This window comes from Telopea speciosissima, chromosome 3, assembly GCF_018873765.1.
Source record: "Telopea speciosissima isolate NSW1024214 ecotype Mountain lineage chromosome 3, Tspe_v1, whole genome shotgun sequence".
Lineage (NCBI taxonomy): Eukaryota > Viridiplantae > Streptophyta > Magnoliopsida > Proteales > Proteaceae > Telopea > Telopea speciosissima.
This window is the reverse complement of record NC_057918.1, coordinates 51597068-51616432: the sequence shown is the minus strand read 5'-3', so window position 1 is coordinate 51616432 and position 19365 is coordinate 51597068. Positions and strand designations below refer to the sequence as shown.

At 40.8% G+C, this 19365-nt stretch overlaps 1 long non-coding RNA gene across 1 annotated transcript; it reads right to left on the bottom strand.

The window, feature by feature from the left end:
* Positions 1–13797: 13797 nt before the first annotated feature.
* On the bottom strand, positions 13798–15359 carry LOC122656912. The gene is made up of 2 exons (XR_006332191.1): positions 15262–15359; positions 13798–13978 (listed from the first exon to the last, which is right to left on the bottom strand). It is a non-coding gene; the product is annotated as an uncharacterized LOC122656912 (long non-coding RNA).
* Positions 15360–19365: the final 4006 nt, after the last annotated feature.

The following is a 19365-nucleotide window of genomic DNA, read 5'->3' as shown; positions in this document are numbered from 1 at the left end:
AGAAATGCGGGCAAAGTATCCTTCCTTTCTTGACTTACAAGGTACGTCAATTTCGAGGACGAAATTCTTATAAGGTGTCAGGTATGTTATAACCGCACCAAGAGCCCTAATACAAAATTTTAATGTTGTGCCACACAGGCGAGGCAACAGCGTACGCCGGTGAATTATTTGTGATGGTCATCAAGCCAACTCATAAGATTGTCGATCGAAGCATCGGACTCCCGGTGGAAGAGAGATTCCTTAACCGAGACTGGGGAAGGTTCGTGGACAGTGATTTCTTAGATTTCCCTCCTAGCTCCAGCCCCAAGAGCGATGAGGATCGCAGGGAGAACCCGGTGTCTACGTGCATCAACAAGTGGTGCCTCTGTGCCATGTGCATTGAAAAGAGACTGTTGTTCGGGGTCCGGGAACTGAGCTTGGATGAGAGGTGAGAAAATACCATGGGTATAGTCCTTACCCCAACACTCACATGGTCGGACCCTCCTCGAAGCCCTTGAAGTGCGGGTCAAAGGCCATAACATTTCTTGGCTTATTCATCCTTGACAGCAGGAACGGAAAAATGAACAGAACCACTGTTGGTGAGTCTGTTCGATCATTCGATCGTCCGTTCGAGCTGTCAAGGTTGTTTTGGGAATTTTTTGTGTGGGACCTATAACCCCGCACTCCGAACGTAGTGTCTATGCTCCCGGGTATGGTAGGCCCCACTCCCGACCTTCACTTACATTGTTGAGCCACATAGGTGGACCCACAAGGTTTAACGTAGACAAAAATAAGTTTCATAACTTGGGGCAGCCAAACAGGGCCTTAGAGCCATTTAACTAGTAATAAAGACTTGCCTTAATGTCTCATTCATTTCCACACCAACCAAAAACGTGGAAGGCTTGGGATTGGGAAGAAGAAGGAAGGTGGAGAAGGAAAAGGGGAGTCCAGGCTTGATCGATTGGTGGTGGGTGCCCTCAACTCCCACATTGATTGAGGTAGGCCCTCATCCCATCTCTCTCTTTCCCTCTACTTTATTTTGGGTTTGGGGATCTTCTAGGGAATGGGTTTCACTTAGGGTTCCACTTGGAACCCAAGGGTATGAACTTAGATAAGCAATGGGTTCCACTAATGGGTTCTACAACCCAATTACAACCCTATGACGCCTCATTTCAACCTAGTTGTTGTCCAATGGCTTCCCCAACTCTAAAACCCAAGAAATAGAAAATGGGAGTCAAATGCTTGTAAGCCCTAGAATCAATGGAAGGTTGGGATCATTGTGACCCTAGGAAGGCTTAGGACACCCCTTCCTAGCCCTTGTGGCTGATGAATCCCAAGGAAAAAGTCTGGGAGATGGAAACCTACGAAATCCCTGTGTTGCCTCGAATGGAACAACGAACGGAACTAGTTATCATGCTTCCGTTCCATGTAATTGGGTAACATGGTCGGGTGGAACAACGAACGGATCCAAGGAGTGATTCCATCAGTGGTTCTAATCCTCCCGGCAAAGCCTCAGTCCTAAGCGGGACAACGAAGTGAACCATAAGAGTGATTTCGTCCGATGCTCCGTTCCCCTCGGTTTGGTCTCAGTCATGGACGGATGGATGGACGGACGAACGGAACCAATGGCAGGTTTCGTCCGATGTTTCATTTTACCTAATTGAGCCCAAATGCCTGGGTAGATCCAGGGACGAACTCACCCTGCTGCTTCCGCCCTTGAATCCGTTCGTGCTATGTATAATAAAATCAATAGTTATTTTCGGGAACTCCACTTGGGGCCCCTCCTACACTTTCTAATCATGTTCATGCATCCCTAGGTGATCTAATTAATACGAGGGAGCGTGTATCTGGGCAATCCTTAACATTCACACAGAACAATACGTGGATGACAACTGAGTGGGCTTGGGCTTTGTTTGGGTTTGCCTATATGCATCTATACATTTAATGATACTTCTTGCATCATTATGATCATGCTTGCATTATTGCATCTATCTCTTTTTGGATACTGATGATATGGATTATGGAATGCATATGATGTGACTTGAATTATACTGGTATGTGGGTTTCGATGTCGGGTCAAACCGACATTGGGACCCAGGATTGAGAACTACTATTGCATGTCATGATGGCCTATTTGCACCCTGTTGTGCTGGTACCCGGGTGTTAGATGGAATGGGGCGTTGATACACCCGGAATACCTCTCGACACAATATGTAGTATAACTGTGGTTAGGACTTCGCTCCCTATGCTACGACCCTTACCAACAAGGGTTTAGATGTTGGGTAACCAGAGCACCTGATACTTGTGGAGAGTTAGAGAGGCCAGGTCAGAATTAGTAATGGTTATCGGGGTCTACCTCTAGGTGGTGATGACTACGACCGACGCGGGCTCCAATATGGTAATTGAGGTTGCATTGTGGCATCGAAAGGAAGGACCCATAGTGTTTTCCCGAATTACTATAGTAGCATATACCTATTGACTTAGCATTATGTGTTAGGTGGTAATTGGATTAATAATCGTATGCACCATGGACTATTTGTGTTGTTGTGTGTATGTGCATCCCCATCCCCTCGCTGGCTCAATGGAGCTAACGCCCGTGTACATAATCTTTTTATATGATTGCTGGTCTCGAGGTAGAGCCCTCGGGATATGATGATATCGGCACTGGGGACCCGGAGACTGTGATCGAGGAACACAGTGGTGGATGCCCGTGTGATGATTGTGCCTATGGGCCATGGTGAATCTTGGGACGTGGTCCCCTTTTATTAACTTTTGGGCCTCGAGCCTTGTATAAACATTCATGTTATACTATATTTTGTATAGTTATGTCATGGTCAGTCGGTGACGGTAATAGAACTGTATTATGTATCATTAGCCAGTTGAACATACTATAACTACTACCCTTTTTAAACGCTTTCGCTTATACATTTGATAATTGGGAATATAATATTTATTACCTTTCTGCACTCTGATATTGATGTGGCATTGATGTTAGTTTAGGACTGTGGATTGGGACATTATATTTGTGATCCTGGTAGTGTTTGGGATGACGTGTATCATCCCAGTCACCCCTTTATTTATTATTATATACCTTATTGGAATGGGAGCATAACAATTATCCACCAAGATCATGTACACGGTAAAGTTGGTAGTTGTCAGACTGATGACCATCGCATCATCATTAGGCATTTGAATTCCCTCTATATCCTCCTTAGAGAAAGTGATCTTGTGCTTGGGGGGTTGTTGGTAGCTGGGATCAGCTTGGTAGACTCTTCAGCTTATCCCTGGTCCACCAAGGATGGTAATTATTTCTCGTGTAGGCGCATTGGGTGCATGTGGATCGCGCTTTCCCCTTTGGGTATGCGGTTCTTCCATTTCAGTAGCTCTTTTAGGGGATTGCTTCTCTGCTACCTATTGAGATGGCCGCGTTGTATCAGCCTCTCTATTTCTTATTTCACCTGCCTGTAGTCGTCAGTATCATGCTTGTGGTCTTGATGGAATCTGCAATACTTGTTGTTGTTGCCGATATCCTCCTTCCACGATTCGATGCGACTCCGGTCTGGACCTGCACTACAATAGAACCAAAAAGTAGGGAGGTTAGCACCCCGGGATTGGCCCCAGGAGAGATCCCTCCATTGCCTAAGTCTGAAATTGGGGCTGAACAGTAGTTTTTTGGGGACTAGAGATGGAGAGTTCGATTTCAGAGATCTGCCACTTGAATGGTTGGACCTGAGACCTCTCTCCTCTATCCTCTTGCTTCTAGAAGAGTTTTTTTTTTTTGGGACTGAGGACTTACCTTCCTTCCTCTATTTTCCTTTTGGCTATATCCCCTTCTTGTGTACCTCTGATGTCCTTTTTACTCTCTTTTTTAGGGTTACGTAGCCTCCAAGGTGAATTGGAGCCTTGGCCTAGGGACCGTATAACCGAATTGTCAGTGTTTATCATTGGTCGGGTCCTTTGGTGGTCCACATGTAAGGTTTGTCTACTCCTTTTCCATCATGGGATCGTAGCTGAGGACCCAGTTGGGCCGGGGTGTATTTTCCTTTGCGTTGACATATTAAATCAGCCCCAGGCTGGTTTGGTCCCGTTACACATGCTCGGCTGGCATTGGAGGTCAAGATTAGATTATATCATAATTCCCTCACTCCATTGAGTCTTTGAAGAAGAGTCGACGGAGTAAGGTAGGTCTTGGGGATCTTTGTCTTAAAACTATTACTTGCTTTGAAAAGTCTGACAGGGTCCCGTGGTAGGGTCCATATTATGCTGTACCCTATCCACTCGATCGAGCCATTAAGGGTCGGGGGGAGTAAGCTGCGCCAATTTTTGTGATGGGATTGATTATGGCATGACGTGTGAGGTTGGGAGGTATTTCCTTTTGGCGATTATCAGGTTTTTCGGGGGCTGTTCCGCTCAAACCGACTGTGGCAGCGGAGTCGACGCTTCAGGGTCTCATTTATGATGGATGTGTGTCTTGTTCACAGTTTAATTTTTGAAAAGGGTTAGATCTAGGCCAATTGTCCGTGTATGTTGCTCGTCATTGGATTTTGGGTCGCTTGTTTTGAGGAACGTATATATGTGTCTCCCCTTGTTGCAAGTGTTTCTTACGTTGTAAGTTGTCACTTGAGGACTCTTTCTCTTGTCTGTTGAGATTTTCCTACTTCTTATGGGGTGTTTTGGTGTTCGTTTCTTCTCACCATGGGTGCTTTTGAGAGGATGTCTTCAGAGTCCGAGAGAGGGTGAGATGTTTCTTTCAGGGAGGGAGAAGGTGCATCCTCCATCGAGAACGAATTTGTTGGTTTGCCCGTTTTGCGTTATCCCCTACGTCTAGGAATATGGGTCGTAGTCCTATGGGAAGGAGGCTGGAGGTGGTTGAGGCGTTGACCCGTGTTCATGTTAAGGGCCCCAGAGATTTCTATACTGTGTTAAAGGAGGAGGACTTGGTGCACATTAGGTCGTGTTATCAAATTCCTTCGTCGTTCAAGCTGTCTTTAGCTGGGAAGGCTAACACCATTGTGTTGAGGAGGCCTGGGGCTTGTAATCTTCTACGAAGAGATGTTTTGTCAAGGGTACGCCTCTCGCTGCATGCTTTGTTTTTTTATGTCCTCCGCCATTATGGGGTTGCCCCTGTACAACTATCTCCGAATTCATGGAAGTGTATTGCAAGGTTTATTGTGGCGAGTCGGCACAGGGGCTTTGATCCCTCCATTGTGCTTTTTACCCATTGTTTTATTCTGAAGAAACATGGGGAGGCATTGTCATGGTTTTACTTTTCTCACAGCCGAAAGGATGTGAAGATAGTTCAGTTGCCTAACAAGGTGGCTGACGGTTGGAGGAACAAGTTCTTCTAGGTTGAGGCGCCCTTCAGTTTTGCTACGCATTGGGTGGAGGGGGTTTCGATTAGTCTCAGGAACCAAGCCAGTACCTTGTCGAGATCAAAAGCGAAGCGATTGAAGGCTTTATGTGCAAATAGGATTGTGCCTTACATTGACTTGATTGCCATCAAGTGTTGATCGAGGCTGGTCTTGTTTGAGGTATTTGAGGTTTTTGGCCATTTCTTGCTCCAGTTCGGGGATTGCTCCTTTCGCTTGTGCTCTTCTCTCGTTATCTCTGAGGTTGTTGCATTTTGCCTTTGGTCAGGTGAGGCTACCAGCGTTGAAGAGGGGCGAGGACGTCGACGGGTTGGTGTGGGAAGGAAGTTGTTGCTGGCGAGTTGAGCAAAAAGGCTTAGAGGGATGAATCACGACTTATTTTTATGGCAGATGCAATCTCTGTTGGGAGGAAGAGCGGAGGTAACATTTTGGGTTTGCCTGAAGGTGAGTTGATTAGAAGGAAGAGGAGAAGGTTGGTCTTGGTTGGTCAGGAGGTTCCTTCCTCCTTGGCTAGCGGTGAGGTGCAATCGGAGGTGGCTGTTGTATGACCTGGGGTTCTGGTTGGCCCTCTTAGGGCTGATCCCGTGACTTTGCCCGGCCCAGGGGAAGACTTTAGTGAGGTTGATGCAATTCTCCCACTGTTCGAGGATGTGCCGGTGGTTGTTGTTGGGCTTGGTGGGGATGTGTCTATTGTAGAAGAACATCTTTTTGGAGGGGCGCAAGGCCTGGATGGTATTGGTACTACTGTATTCGTTAAGGGCTCGAAGGGGCGTCGGGACAGTACTGGGTTGTCGCGCTTTGTTCCTCCCTGGAGTGTCACCGTGGAGGACTCTGTGCTGGGTAATAGTCCTATTGCGGGGGAGATTCTACGGCATGGGTTGTCGCCCATTGATGTGCAATTTGTTGCGGAGGGGTGTCCAGAGTCTTTTGTGAGCTCGTCCCTGTGCAAGCTTGGCCCTGTGAGTTCTCCCCGTACTTTTTTCAGCGTGTCCGCCTTACTTATTGCAGGGGGCGCTGCTTGTGGCCGCGATGGTGAGGCGTCAGCAAGAGGAGATAAGAAGTTTGCGCGTGTCATTGGATAAGGTGCAATCTAACTTCACGAGCCGGGTGGTGGCGAATAGGACAGATATGGATGAGGTGGTTAGGTTGAGGAAGCAGGTTATCCAGTTGGAGACCGATCTGATCAGGGAGAAGCATACTAACAAGGTGAATGAGAGTGACCTTCAATCGGCCCGAAGGCATATTGGAAGATTGGAGAGGTTTTGCGACGATCACAAGAAGAGGTTTGAGGATTGAGAGACGGGGGTTAAACGGGCTCAAGAGCTTCAAGTTGAAGTAGAGAGGAGACACGACTTGCTCATCCATGAGCATAATAATCATGTGGAGACGGCACGTCGGCTTGCCCTGAGGAAGGAGGAGGTAGACAAGACTCTGGTAGAGGTCCAAAGGAAGTGTGAGGAATAGGTGGAACTCATAGAGCATACCACCGCTCAGAAGAGAGAGCTTGAAGAGGCTCTGGAGAAGTGAGATGAAATTATCGCGGAGTTTCGGGGATCCGAGTTGTTTGTCAAGAAATAATACAGCAAGCATATGGGTCAATCGTAGCTATGGGTCGAACACAAGGAGATAAGCCACTCTATCTTACTCATTTAAAGTAACGCGAAAGTGAACCAAATTAAGATGATTAAACTAAATTAATGATTAAAATAAATTAACGAACCTACACTTGCATCTACCTAATTGACGTCCTAACCATTCATCATCTAACCTATCAAAAACTAACACGGATTACGAGATTGACGGAATGAAATCACCATATCCACACACAAATAAAGAAGATAAATCTAAGAGATCAAAGAAATAAAACCCGAAGATTGCTCGAACAGGACTGGACTTGATTAGCTTCCTCTACCACACTTGAATTCGCATCTGCCAAATCTGAAAAATAAAAATTATCAAACTAAGAGTCTAACACAAGACATGAGGATGAGAGTAGACAAAAAATAAAATCCCAATAGAATGGAAGAAATAGAGAGGATGAGAATGAGAATAAAATAAAGAGAATGGAAGAAATAGAGAGAATAAAAAAATAAAAAAATAAAAAAATTTAGGATCGATACTCCCTTCTACCAAACTTGTAATTGAATGTATTGAATGAGCATTGGATGAAAGTTGTTGATGAAGCCTAAAAAACTTGAATTAACTTGCATGCCTTCCTCTTCCAAATCTCTAAGTCCTCTCATAAGAATTAGAAACTTAGAACTAGAAAGCTTAAAACGAAAACTAGAAACTAGAGATTGAAGAAATTACAACCACAATTGAAGAACAATCGTTGAATTAAACTTGCATAAAAAGGATTACAACCACTGAAATAAAAATTCAGAAAAATAAACTAGAAAAACTAGAAGCCAAAAATAAGAAGAATACTACTAAAATTTTCAATAGCTATGAACATTTTAAAACAGTCCCAACCCCCTTCTATATGTATAGGGAGAGGAGAAGGAAGAGAGGGGAGGAGGAATAGCCTCCACGGTTTTTGGGTGCGTCCCACCTCCAAAAATCGTTGGGGGCTATTGCTCACTCAATCTAGGATTCTCTCATCTATACTTCCCTTTTACAACTTGCTTGAATCCCAAGAAAAAATAGAAAATATACAAATCCTAGTTCAATACACCTACTATTTTCTAAAAAGAGAGCTTTCCAATTTGACTCTTGTGTTTCCTTTTTCTTACAGGTGTCTTCTCCAAGCAATGTGAACAAAGCTATCTCCATCTTTTAACTTTTCAACTTTCCAAGGATGAGAGAATATTCTCCACGAGATATCCTTCAATAGTCAAATTCCCATAATGCCCTTGGAGATTTGGTGGAGAGAGAGAGAGAGAGAGTAATGACTGGGATTCCTGTCTTCAAGAATTAATTACATTCCCATTTTGTACTTCATAAAAAACGTGGAGCATGTGGTGCTTAAGAAAAACGTGGAGGATGGGCCCCATGTGTAGTTGACAGCTTTCTCTCTATTCAAGCAATAAAAAAACGCAGAAGGGGTTTTGTGCTTGCATTAAATCTCAACCCTTGATCAAAATCACCTTCTTTGATGTAAAAAATACCCTTGGAAAGTCGCAAACTGGCCTGGGCTCGCATTCCAACTCATTTCTGGCCCATTATTCTTTCCTGATCAAAAAGAATAATCGCTTGCATGATGGCCTAAACGAATGTGTACTTGACATGCATCACGTCCATCTTGCTCAAAAATCAGTCCTCTTTACAGCCATGGAAAGAAATATGGTGACTTTACGTGTAGATTGGGAGATACAGCTCCCGATAGCCCAGAATAGCATAAAATTACTTAAAACCTGAAAAATACAGAAAAGTACCCGAGTAACTTTGTTCAAAGTGGTAAAATGCATGCTTAATGCCCTAAGATTTCACACATAAATGTGCTCATCAGATTCCCCCACACTTGAACTTTTCTTGTCCTCAAGTAAACAAAATAAAAACTATCCTAGAATGCAAAAATCCTAACTCACTTTCGTAGGAATCACGGTTGCACTTAGCACGTGCAACAAGCCTTTAAACCCCTAGGTTACCCCTAGTGGACGAGTTTTGTCTCATGGGTGTTTGCAGTGAATGTACACCCAAAATTCAATAAGTCCAAAAAATGTTGCAAAATCCAATTATGGCATAAGTAAGACAGTGCACATAATCTCTAAAAATGCTCAACTAAAGATCAAGGAGCCAAAGATTCCCCCGCACTAGAATTTTATTACCCCACATCAATTCAAGCAACAAGCATGCATCAAGATTAAGGGATCTCATCATATCTTCTGAACGCTACTCACATTCAGGTAAACCACTCATAGCATCGATGGGGCCAAAGACTTAGGCTTTGAGCATTTTTTACCATACTTTCTTTTCAGGCATTAAGGCAATAACTTTTCTTTCTCTTCAAACAGTGAACTCTATTTCTACTCCACTATTGTTCCCTGAATGACATGGTGAAGCATACACCAGACACCCAAGTACTTGGTAGCTTCGCTTTTTGCATATATCTATGAAGGCATTGAGACATTGATGCTAGAGTTTTTTTTTTAGTTTCCTTCCAAAGAATTTTGAACAAGTCACCCCGCTTCCTGAGGCACCAGTGCCTTGTCTAGTTCTAAGGAATTCCACTTTTCTTTCTTGTTTCTTCTCTCTTTTTTTTTCTCTTTTTTTTTTTCTTTCATGCCTTGCCATAAACAAATTGGTCTCAGCTTCTAGCCAAAAGATCAAAGGGTCCATAAAACACACAGAGGAATCTAGTCATCAAATGAAATGGTGCTCATATTTTCTAACTCAGTCCCCATCATCGGATACGTACTAATTACCGTCCTTGAAAAAGGATTTTTTAATTATTTCGCATGCTAGGGAACCTAATTCGCTCTTTCTCTCGCTTCGCAATCAAAAAAACGTATAAACAAAACTACCACCACAATCAAAATTTACCAAATAAGTTCACACACCCCCCCACACTTAATTTATGCAGTGTCCTCAATGCATGCAGTTAATATAAAATAAGGACCGAGATGAGGGGGCTTACCAGATATAATTAACAAAGAGGATCATGAAGAGTCATGACCTCTACCAAAAGTACTAGGAGCATCAACAGAAATCTCAATCCATGGCCAGTAAATGTAAAAAGAGCTTCAGAACTAGAAAATACTCGACCATGAATTTTAGTAAAAAGAGAAATAACATAGAAGTTAAACACAAATGATAAATACCCAACAGAAAAATCTGTCCACATGGGACAGTGGAAAATGAAGGCATTAGGACTCAGACCATAAATCCTCCCATTCCCTCCCGTTTGTAATGTAGAACACATGTCATTTTTAGAAAAACCAACCAAAAATGGATCTCGATAATCAACAAAAGGTGCATGACGAAAAGTAACTTCATCAAGTAAATCTTCAACAGCGGGAGGTTTACTTAAATCAATCGCAATAAGAAAATCATCCACTTTTGGCTTAACTTGGTTGTCCAAATAAGGATCACAAAAAACATCCAGCCTACTAAAAGCATCCAACCTAATAAGTTTGGACAAATTAACATATGGGACAATTGAATCCTCAAAATGACAATTATCTGGGTTTCCCAAAGAGAGAGAGGGAGATCGAATTTTCTGGGTTTCTATGCTATCATGAAAATCTGATTCTAAATCAGTAAAAACACTAGCCTCACTAAGATCAGAAATTTCAGGCAAAAGTTGGACTTCCCCAGGTAGCTCATCGAACTTCGCTTCACTAACATCTTTAAGAAACTTAATCTCAACAAATAAATAATCGTGAAAATCATCTTGTTGGGGGTGACTCTCATTAACTTCAAACTGAGGTGGTGGACTTTCAACATCATTAAACCGGGGATGGGGCGGTTCATTCTGAACTGGAATCTGGTAACATGGATTAGGTTCAGGCTGACTAGGTAATTTACCCGTTTCCTTCTCCTGCATTATGGTGATTAGTTGAGAGAGTTGCTTCTCCATTCTATTACTACTTTCTATGAAAAGGGCAAAGTTTTTCGCAAACTCACTCATTCCTGGCCTCCTGACCCATTTTTTAAAACTCAGGGGGTTGTTGATATGGTGCGAGGAGAGGTGGCTCATTGAGATTCAATGGAGGGTTGGGCATTGGAGGACCAAACTGACCATGATATTGGAAATGAGGTGGTCCAGCTTGGTTATTCTATTGATCCCACGAGAAATTGGGATGATCACTCCACCCTTGATTGTAAGTGCGAAAAGAATTGTACTGAAATAGAGGACTCACATTCTCATCACTATAGCCACCCCATAAAGATTAGGTCATCCTTCCATAACATGGATAGTCTGGGGAATAAAATTGTAATGGGGTGGAGCAAAGTTGTTCTCTAACTCACTACTTTTGGCCGCCCTGGCCTGTTTAAACCTTTCCCCCAAGGTTATACGTGGAGGTGTATCTCCCATGATTCCATATATAAACTAACCACCTATCCAAAATTTAGGTCTCCACAACAATGTTTTTTTTTTTAGATGCCAAAAAGAAAAAGAAAAGAAACCAAAAAGGAAGAATCAAATATACACAAACACAACAGATCCCTCAAGGATTAAAACAATGACTCCAAAGCTGTAAGGTTGCCATGTAGGTTAACAACAAAGGAATCCATATAGTCTTCACTAGCCACCTACGTGCGACTCCTGACGGATTCTGATGTAGAGTGGAAGACTACTATATGTTTTTGTTTCCAAACAAAAGCGCTCACAATGTTGCTTTCCTGTTATCAAAGTTGATGACCTCCAAAAATAGGTCACATGCCAATCCAAACCATCCAAACGAATCAAGGGGCAGCATTATAGGATGCCCTTGTAAACTTTTTGTCCTTTCATTACTAAGGCAATTTGTTCAACCCCAAATCTCTCTAACCTTAATGCCACTAAATGGATATGCCCTCTTTCTCATAATGGCATGTTGTCTACCCGCTTTATGGTGAAACATTTGATATGTTATGGTAAGGAAAAAAAATATTCCAGCCATAAGAAGAAAATTTGGATTGGTGTGGAAACTGTCGTTTGAACCCGAGGTTTAAGGAGTTTTTTTAGAAAGTGTTAGTTGATGGTCTAGTTACTAGGGATAAACTTATTTAGTTTTCTAATGTGGATAATTTTTGCCCTTTGTGTTTGGCTGGTATTGAGTCTCTTTGGCATTTAGTTTTTTTTTTTCTTGCACTATATCCAAACATATTTGGGTTGTTGGACCGTTTGGACATAACTCCTTTAGCACTTCAGTGCTAAAGGAGTTGCACGGAAGTGTTTATGGTTATTTTCTGTTTATATAGAGATAATTGTAATATGTGGATCATGATGCATGGATGTTATCAATATAGCAAGGATCATGTGTGATAGATGGCATATCTAATCCAACTTTATCAATTTTGCAAGGACAATGAACTCTACAAGACCTATGTGTTCGTGTGGACAAGATGAAATGGTGTTGAAGAACGCATAAACTGAACGAAACTATGGTAGATGGTTCTATAAATGCCCTGCAAATTAGGATCATCCAACTTCTTTCATGTGGGTGAGCTACCACAAGCCCGATGAATCTTCACCATCACTCCTAATCGTGATATTGCCCATGCTTGTGCATCAAGATATCAAGCACATCGGGACGATAGTCAAAACTATGTGTTGTGCGATATTAGGAAAGTAGAGTTAATATTCCTATGGCGTATATGTGTTTCTGTTGCAATTATGTATCTTTTATTTCGGGGTTAAACTTCTTTTGTATTATGGAAGTTGAAAAAATTACCCCTTATCGAAGTTGGTACATTGAAACTTTAACATTTCTATGACGTATATGTGTTTCTTTTCTTTTCTTTTTTTGAATTGGAAAATGCTATGAACTGGAAGTCTTAAATAGGGGCACTTGAAGGAGAGAGCATATCAGCATATGACCTCTCTCTTTGTTCACAACATTCTTATACAGGAACCTTGTAAATAATATTGTACCTAACAAAATACATATAACTTCCAATGATAAAATAGTTACTTACGCAAATTCACTGTTTTTGAAATAATTGTGTTTTAGTATTCAAGGAATCTCTTTTGTTGACCTACAGGGGGTATTTCTGCTCAATTGCCAAGCAAATTACATGGTCCTGACGGATTTGCAAAATGATGCTTGGTGAACAAACCAAAATGTAGTCTCTCTTTACTCCTATACACATCAACAATTGAAGGCTGAAGATCAACTATTATTGACTTTTACCACAATTAGTTCCCAAATCAATCAATATTCCTTGAGATAGTTGGTATTTATTAAGATAAACAATAGGTATTACATATCAAAATTCAATAAGTGCAACTAAACTAACAGTGTTAGTCACTTCAGAAATTGTATAAAGAGTGACTTTCTCTTGCAAGCTTTGATGCACCTATGGAATTATCCTAGTTGAAGCCAAAAAACACAGGATTTGAGTTGGAATTAGATCGGTTGAATTGGTTCATTTCAATCCTGATTCTTATTGATTCAACCTATTTTTTTAAGATTCCAGCTAATTTGAGTCAATTTCTAACCGATTTCGATTGAATCAGATCCTTTGGACTTGTCTACCTGGAACTACATCACCAAGATTCTTTAAGTTAATTGGAATTTGGAATAATAAATGAGACTGTCTTGGTCAACCTTGGGAATCTTCTATGAAACTGCAAGACAATTTGCATTCATTCTCACTCTTTATAGGTCAGTCACGGATCTATCAAAAGGAACATGCCATTCGTTTTTTGGAGCCTTAAAAAGGTTAAAACAAACCAACAATCACCGAGAGCTGCATAATCAAAATTTACTACTTGCATATACATAAATCCACATAATGTTCCTGTAAATATACATAAATGGGACCCTTCCCACAAAAAAGGAAGAATCCCCTTCCATATATATAAAACCAAAACTGCATTCTCTGATGGTTAAGACTCAAAATAGTAGCATCAAAGCTACTGCTATTGAAAATCATCACCAAATTTTCTAAAATGTTGACGGAAAACAAAGTAACACATGCTAGCAAGAGTCCCAACAAGGATTGGTGTACCCAAAACCGTTATAGTAATAGCCATCCAAGAGCTGTCATTGTGAATTCACCTAGAGAGGAGGTGAATAAGTGAAAGTAAGAAATAAAAACTTATTACGGAATTAAACAAGTTATTGATGAAATTAAACAAACAACAAAGATAACACAAGAGATTTATAGTGGTTCGGCCAATACTTGCCTACGTCTACTCCTCTCACCTTAGAGAGAATTTCACTAAAATAAATCTTGAGTATGAGCAAGAGAACTCGTACAAATCTTGAGAAACGAGCAAGATAACTCAATAATAACTAATCTTGATTTTTGAACAAAAGGACTCAACCTACTCTTGATTCCGAGCAAGAGGACTCGAACAACCATATAAAACGAAATGGTACTAAGATTAGGATTACCTCAACCTTCAATGTATGAAACTACTTTTCACCTTTGAAGCTTAAAGCTAATTGAGGTGGAGTAGTTAGAGAGGAAATGTACTTGAATGAATGTTTTGCTGAAAAGTGCTTTGAATGATCAAGTACCAATGTCTTTTTGATGCCTTTGATTAGCTTTGATCAATTGTAATTAGCTTAATTGAGCTTACCTATTTATAGGCAAAGGTGCTCAAAACATCTAAGACTTAATGCTAATTTCGGACATAAATCTGTCCTAAACCGGTATGCCGTTTCCCAATTCGGTATGCCGGATCATAGAATATATCTGTTGACCAACGGCTAATTTATAACAGTCATATGCCAATTCGGTATGCTGGATCATGATTTAGCATGCTGGATTGTGATTCAGTATGCCGGATCATGATTCGGTACATTCCGTTTGATTACTGTGAGCAAAACCCTGAGACTATTGTTTACAGTCAAAAGAGGATTCGACAGGCAGGATTAAGTTTCGGTATGTCGGATCAGCTGATTTTGCTGAAAATGGCTAAGTCCATATTTGGACAAGTATGGGGTCATTAGCTTAGGTTTAGTCCATGTAAGAAAGATCTAAAAATACCTCCTAGGGTCACTCTACATGTATGCATGCGTGAATGTGTGCATTACATATGGACTTTAACTTTAAATACATCTTGATGCAAAATTAAACAAATGCTTTAAGGTCTTGTATCTCAATGAGTTACTTGAATAGAAATCTTGAAAGTAGTCTTTCACTTCACAAAATTCTTTGAAATCTTTGTCTTGGTGCATCAAGCTTTTACATGCTCCCCCTTACTTGATGCTCATCTCTTATGAAGTCTCTCTATAAAATATAACACAAGTTAGTACAATTAACTTATTTGTTATCATCAAAACCATAATGGATAATGTGTGGATTTTACCTCAACAGTCTTTTCCCACAACAATGAAAGCTAATGACAGAAAAGACCCACATGTGCTAATGCAGGCTGCCCACATTAGTTTGTTCACTACCGAAACAACCTGTTTTTGAATCACAACAACAGAGATGTAGCATTCAAAACCACGAGATGGGACTCAAATTTCTGAGTCCTGGTATACCAGGCAATCAAACTGATCTGAATCACAACAACAACTAGAGAGATGAATAGAGATGTAAAATTCAAAAGACAAGTTAAATATTGACCATTTAGCCCATTCCGAAAATATTGACCAGGCAAGTTAAATGTAGCCATGAAAGCAATGGAGGCAAACAAAACAATGAATATTTTGTTACAAATTCTAAATCAAGAAGCTCCAAAAGACCTTTAACCTTCAAACTGTCAGCTGTTTTATGCATCAAGACAATATATTAATCAATGAAACAAGGAGCAGCAAAGTAAGAAGAACTAGCTACCAAGTTAATAGAGTGGATAAATGAAACTTATAGTACATCTATTTGATTTTTTCAAAGTAGACGAGTGCAATCATACACTCCATAACCCTGGTGTTATATTGTACTTTAACACAAACTCAAATTACATTGCACTTCAAAACAAGTTATTTTTCATAACACTATTCTTCATTGTCCAAGCTTCCTCGAAACGGTCTCCATGCTACAACAATGAATACAAAAAAAAAATTTTAAATTAAAAATAATTGAGCAACTTATTATCAATGTCACATGTTGACCTGTTTCTTGCCCTAGAGATGGATCAACTCGAGCTATTGTTGTTGAACCTTACGAAGAACCTATTGCCTGCACAATGCAATAAGTGCAACATGGAATTAATATTAAAAATATTAGTATCATACATTCTTATTTAATTTAGGTTTATTTGATTATACCCATAAAAGTGACGAGAAAGGACAGTTCTCCATATATTACGATCCACCACGAACATCTGACGTAGCAAAGCTTTGAGATGGTAATTCTGGTGTTTCCATACTGAGCGAAGCCTGACTTTTAACTATTTTATTAGTTTTCTTATGCTTCCCCGTAGTTTCAAAAAGGTCTTATGTCTTTTTCCACCACTTTTCCTACCTTCTTTTTTTTTTTTTTAACATCAATCCCTGTAAGCTTCAAAGTATTGACCTGAATATTCTATATTAGGACATGCCACAGTTAGTGTCGCAAGTTGTTTACCTAGAATATCGGCATTAATGTTGGTCATCTCAAAGACTCAAAACCATCTTCTGTTTTAGATCCTTGGTTTACTAGTTTAGTATATTTAGGCATAAAATACCTAAAACGCTGTGTGCACTCAGCTAGACATCTTCCATCACTTCTTTTCCCTTACTGTCCTCCACCAATATGTTTTTTGCTGCTCGTGTCCATCTCCTTAAAATATAGAGAAACTTACGAATAACCCCCTGAGGTATGAACGTTTTACTAATGCATCCATATGTATGCACCATTTACACGTACCTTCCCTACTTTTCATATTAATTGATAAGTTAGTCCAAGCCGTTAACTTTGAGCAAAAAACATTAAAATTTAACCAAACTGACCATATTACCCTTCAATATAAATTAAAATCTCTACCATTTTTTGTCCCAAATCGAAAGGAGAACGAAGAGTGGAAGCCCTAACATCTCCACCTCCACACCCCCCAGGCGACCACCTCCACACCTCTTAGGAGAGAATTGTCCCTGTCGCGATGCTTAATCTGGCCATCAATGGCTTTCGCCGACCTGGATTTGTATAGAATTTGCCCCTCCGACCTCTATTCCACCTTATTTCTTTGAACTCCATTATCTCTCAAGTTGAAACCAAGAAATTTAGGCAGGCAATGACGAGCTATCAGGGGTCGACATGGGTGAGTGTCCTCCACTACCTCCGAGATGAAGGGCTACACAGAAGTGGGAGCTTATCTTCAAGGGTATCCAAGACCGCTTTAAGGGAAAGGTTCAAGACGTTCAATGCCATGTTTGATGAGGTTCATAGGACTCAGGCCTGATTCCTTTTATCTATACATTTGTACCCAACGATGGGAAAGAAATTTGAATGAAACAATTTTAGTTTGAGGTTACCTCATGAGCATGAGTCATGTGCAACCAGATTGGTCGATTTCCCTTCTCTTTTCCTCCATCTGCTTCAACTTCAATCTCTTTCCTGCAACTCAGGTGCTTCCCATTCCTTTTATCCCATTGATCCTATCCCCAAATTCTCTTCTATCTGTTTTTTTCTTCTTCGTTACTTTTGTTACGACCTGTTACTACTATTTCTCTATTGGCGTGACCTGGGGTCAGCCATGAGAGGTATCGAGCCTCATTAACTGACCTCCAGGATTAGGAATTGAATCGTGCTCGTAGGGTGAGTCTTACCATAGAGTCTGAGCCCTAGTTCTCATTCTCCCTTGCTGTGCAATCGGTTGAATCCATCACTAGGGTTCCGCCACTGCCATAATAAGGTTTCTATTCTATCCAATGGGTTTGATTCTTTTGAAATTGGGATGCAATCCCCGACCCACCCCACACCTGCAACACCCCTGTAGATCTATGGTTGTTTACAATGAATGGAAGGTCGACACTATAGATGATGGTGTCTACTTTAGCATCGTTGCTGGATTTGCAGGTGTTAGAGCCTGTTCCAATGGATTATCTATCAATCCAACCCTATCCTTGGCTACATCCCTCTCCCCTCTGACTCCCCCTCCCCCTCCCCCTCTCGTTGGGTCTGTAAGGTTAGGCTCTCTCCTCAATTATGTAATACAAGATTGTGAAACCTAGTGAGAGTCCCAAAATGAACAATGGTGAGCAATAATAGTGGCAGGCAATGGCAGCACCCGGATGTTTTAGTCACAGTTAGAGGCAGGGAAGAAGAGTTACAGGCGGAGAAAAGAGTTGGAGGTGAAGAGGATATGTTCGTGCTCAAGGTATTTTGGGTTGTGGTTCAACGTTATATTGGAAATACCCTATCAAGGGTATATTGGTCCAAAAGTTTCTATAAAACACCTCCCGTTTGTGACTAACAGGAAGCACTAACGGCTTGGACTAACTTATCAATTAATATGAAAGTAGGGGAGGTACGTGTAAATGGTACGTACAGATGGATGCATCAGTAAAAAGTCCACACCTCAGGGGGTATTCGTAAATTTTTCTAAAATATATTTTTCAGGAATACACTTTATCTTGAGCACATCTAAGACTTTCAAAACATGACAACAAAGGATGCCATATGTCTCAAATTTTCTGCAACTACATTCCAAAACCTGCTCAGATACCTTATACAAAACTGTATGTTCTCCTTCCACAAAGTCTTCCTCATCAACCATTCCAACAATGTACTAGTGGAAGACATTATTTACAGTACGATCTTTTATAGAGCAAATAAGAAACAAGTCATGCTCCCTCCTAAATTCATTAAATATATAAGGGGTATAAAATTTTCCCGCTTGTCTTAGCACTAGTACGTTGCAACCCATGTTCCTAGGAAACGTATTTCTTGCTTCAAATTCTGCCTTCAATTAATTAGTACATTTATCCTCCACAACTCGTTCAAATTGCTTAAAAAAACGTACAAGATCCAAACTGGGTTTCAAATAATCTTTCAAATCACTATTAATACTTTCATTGAGTTGTGTGCTCCATGAGCTTCTAAGAATGTCTCAAACAATCATTTGAATGAAGGAACTATCTCCTCATATAGTAGTGCAGCTCCAAATATGATCACACCCCTATGATGGTTGAATCCCGCAAAAATTCCAAACAGTCTATACTCTTTGTTTGTACGAAAGGTAGTGTCAAAGATAACAACATCAACAAACAGTGCATAGTCAATGAGCATCCTCAGATTTGCCCAAAATATATTTGTTATCTGTTCTCCATTATCTAGTTGCAAAGAGTATGTAAATGATAGATTGTTCCTTATCTGGTTTTTCAAAATATGCTAGCAAACTCCCAGCTTCACCGAAGGCTAGATCACGCTGACATTTGGTTCGAAGGTAATTATCAAGATCTACCCTAGTGCAACCTAAATTTTTGCTACCACCTACTTGCATGCCATTAAATCAAAAGTGGCCTTGGGCCTGATACCGAAATCATCAGCCAAA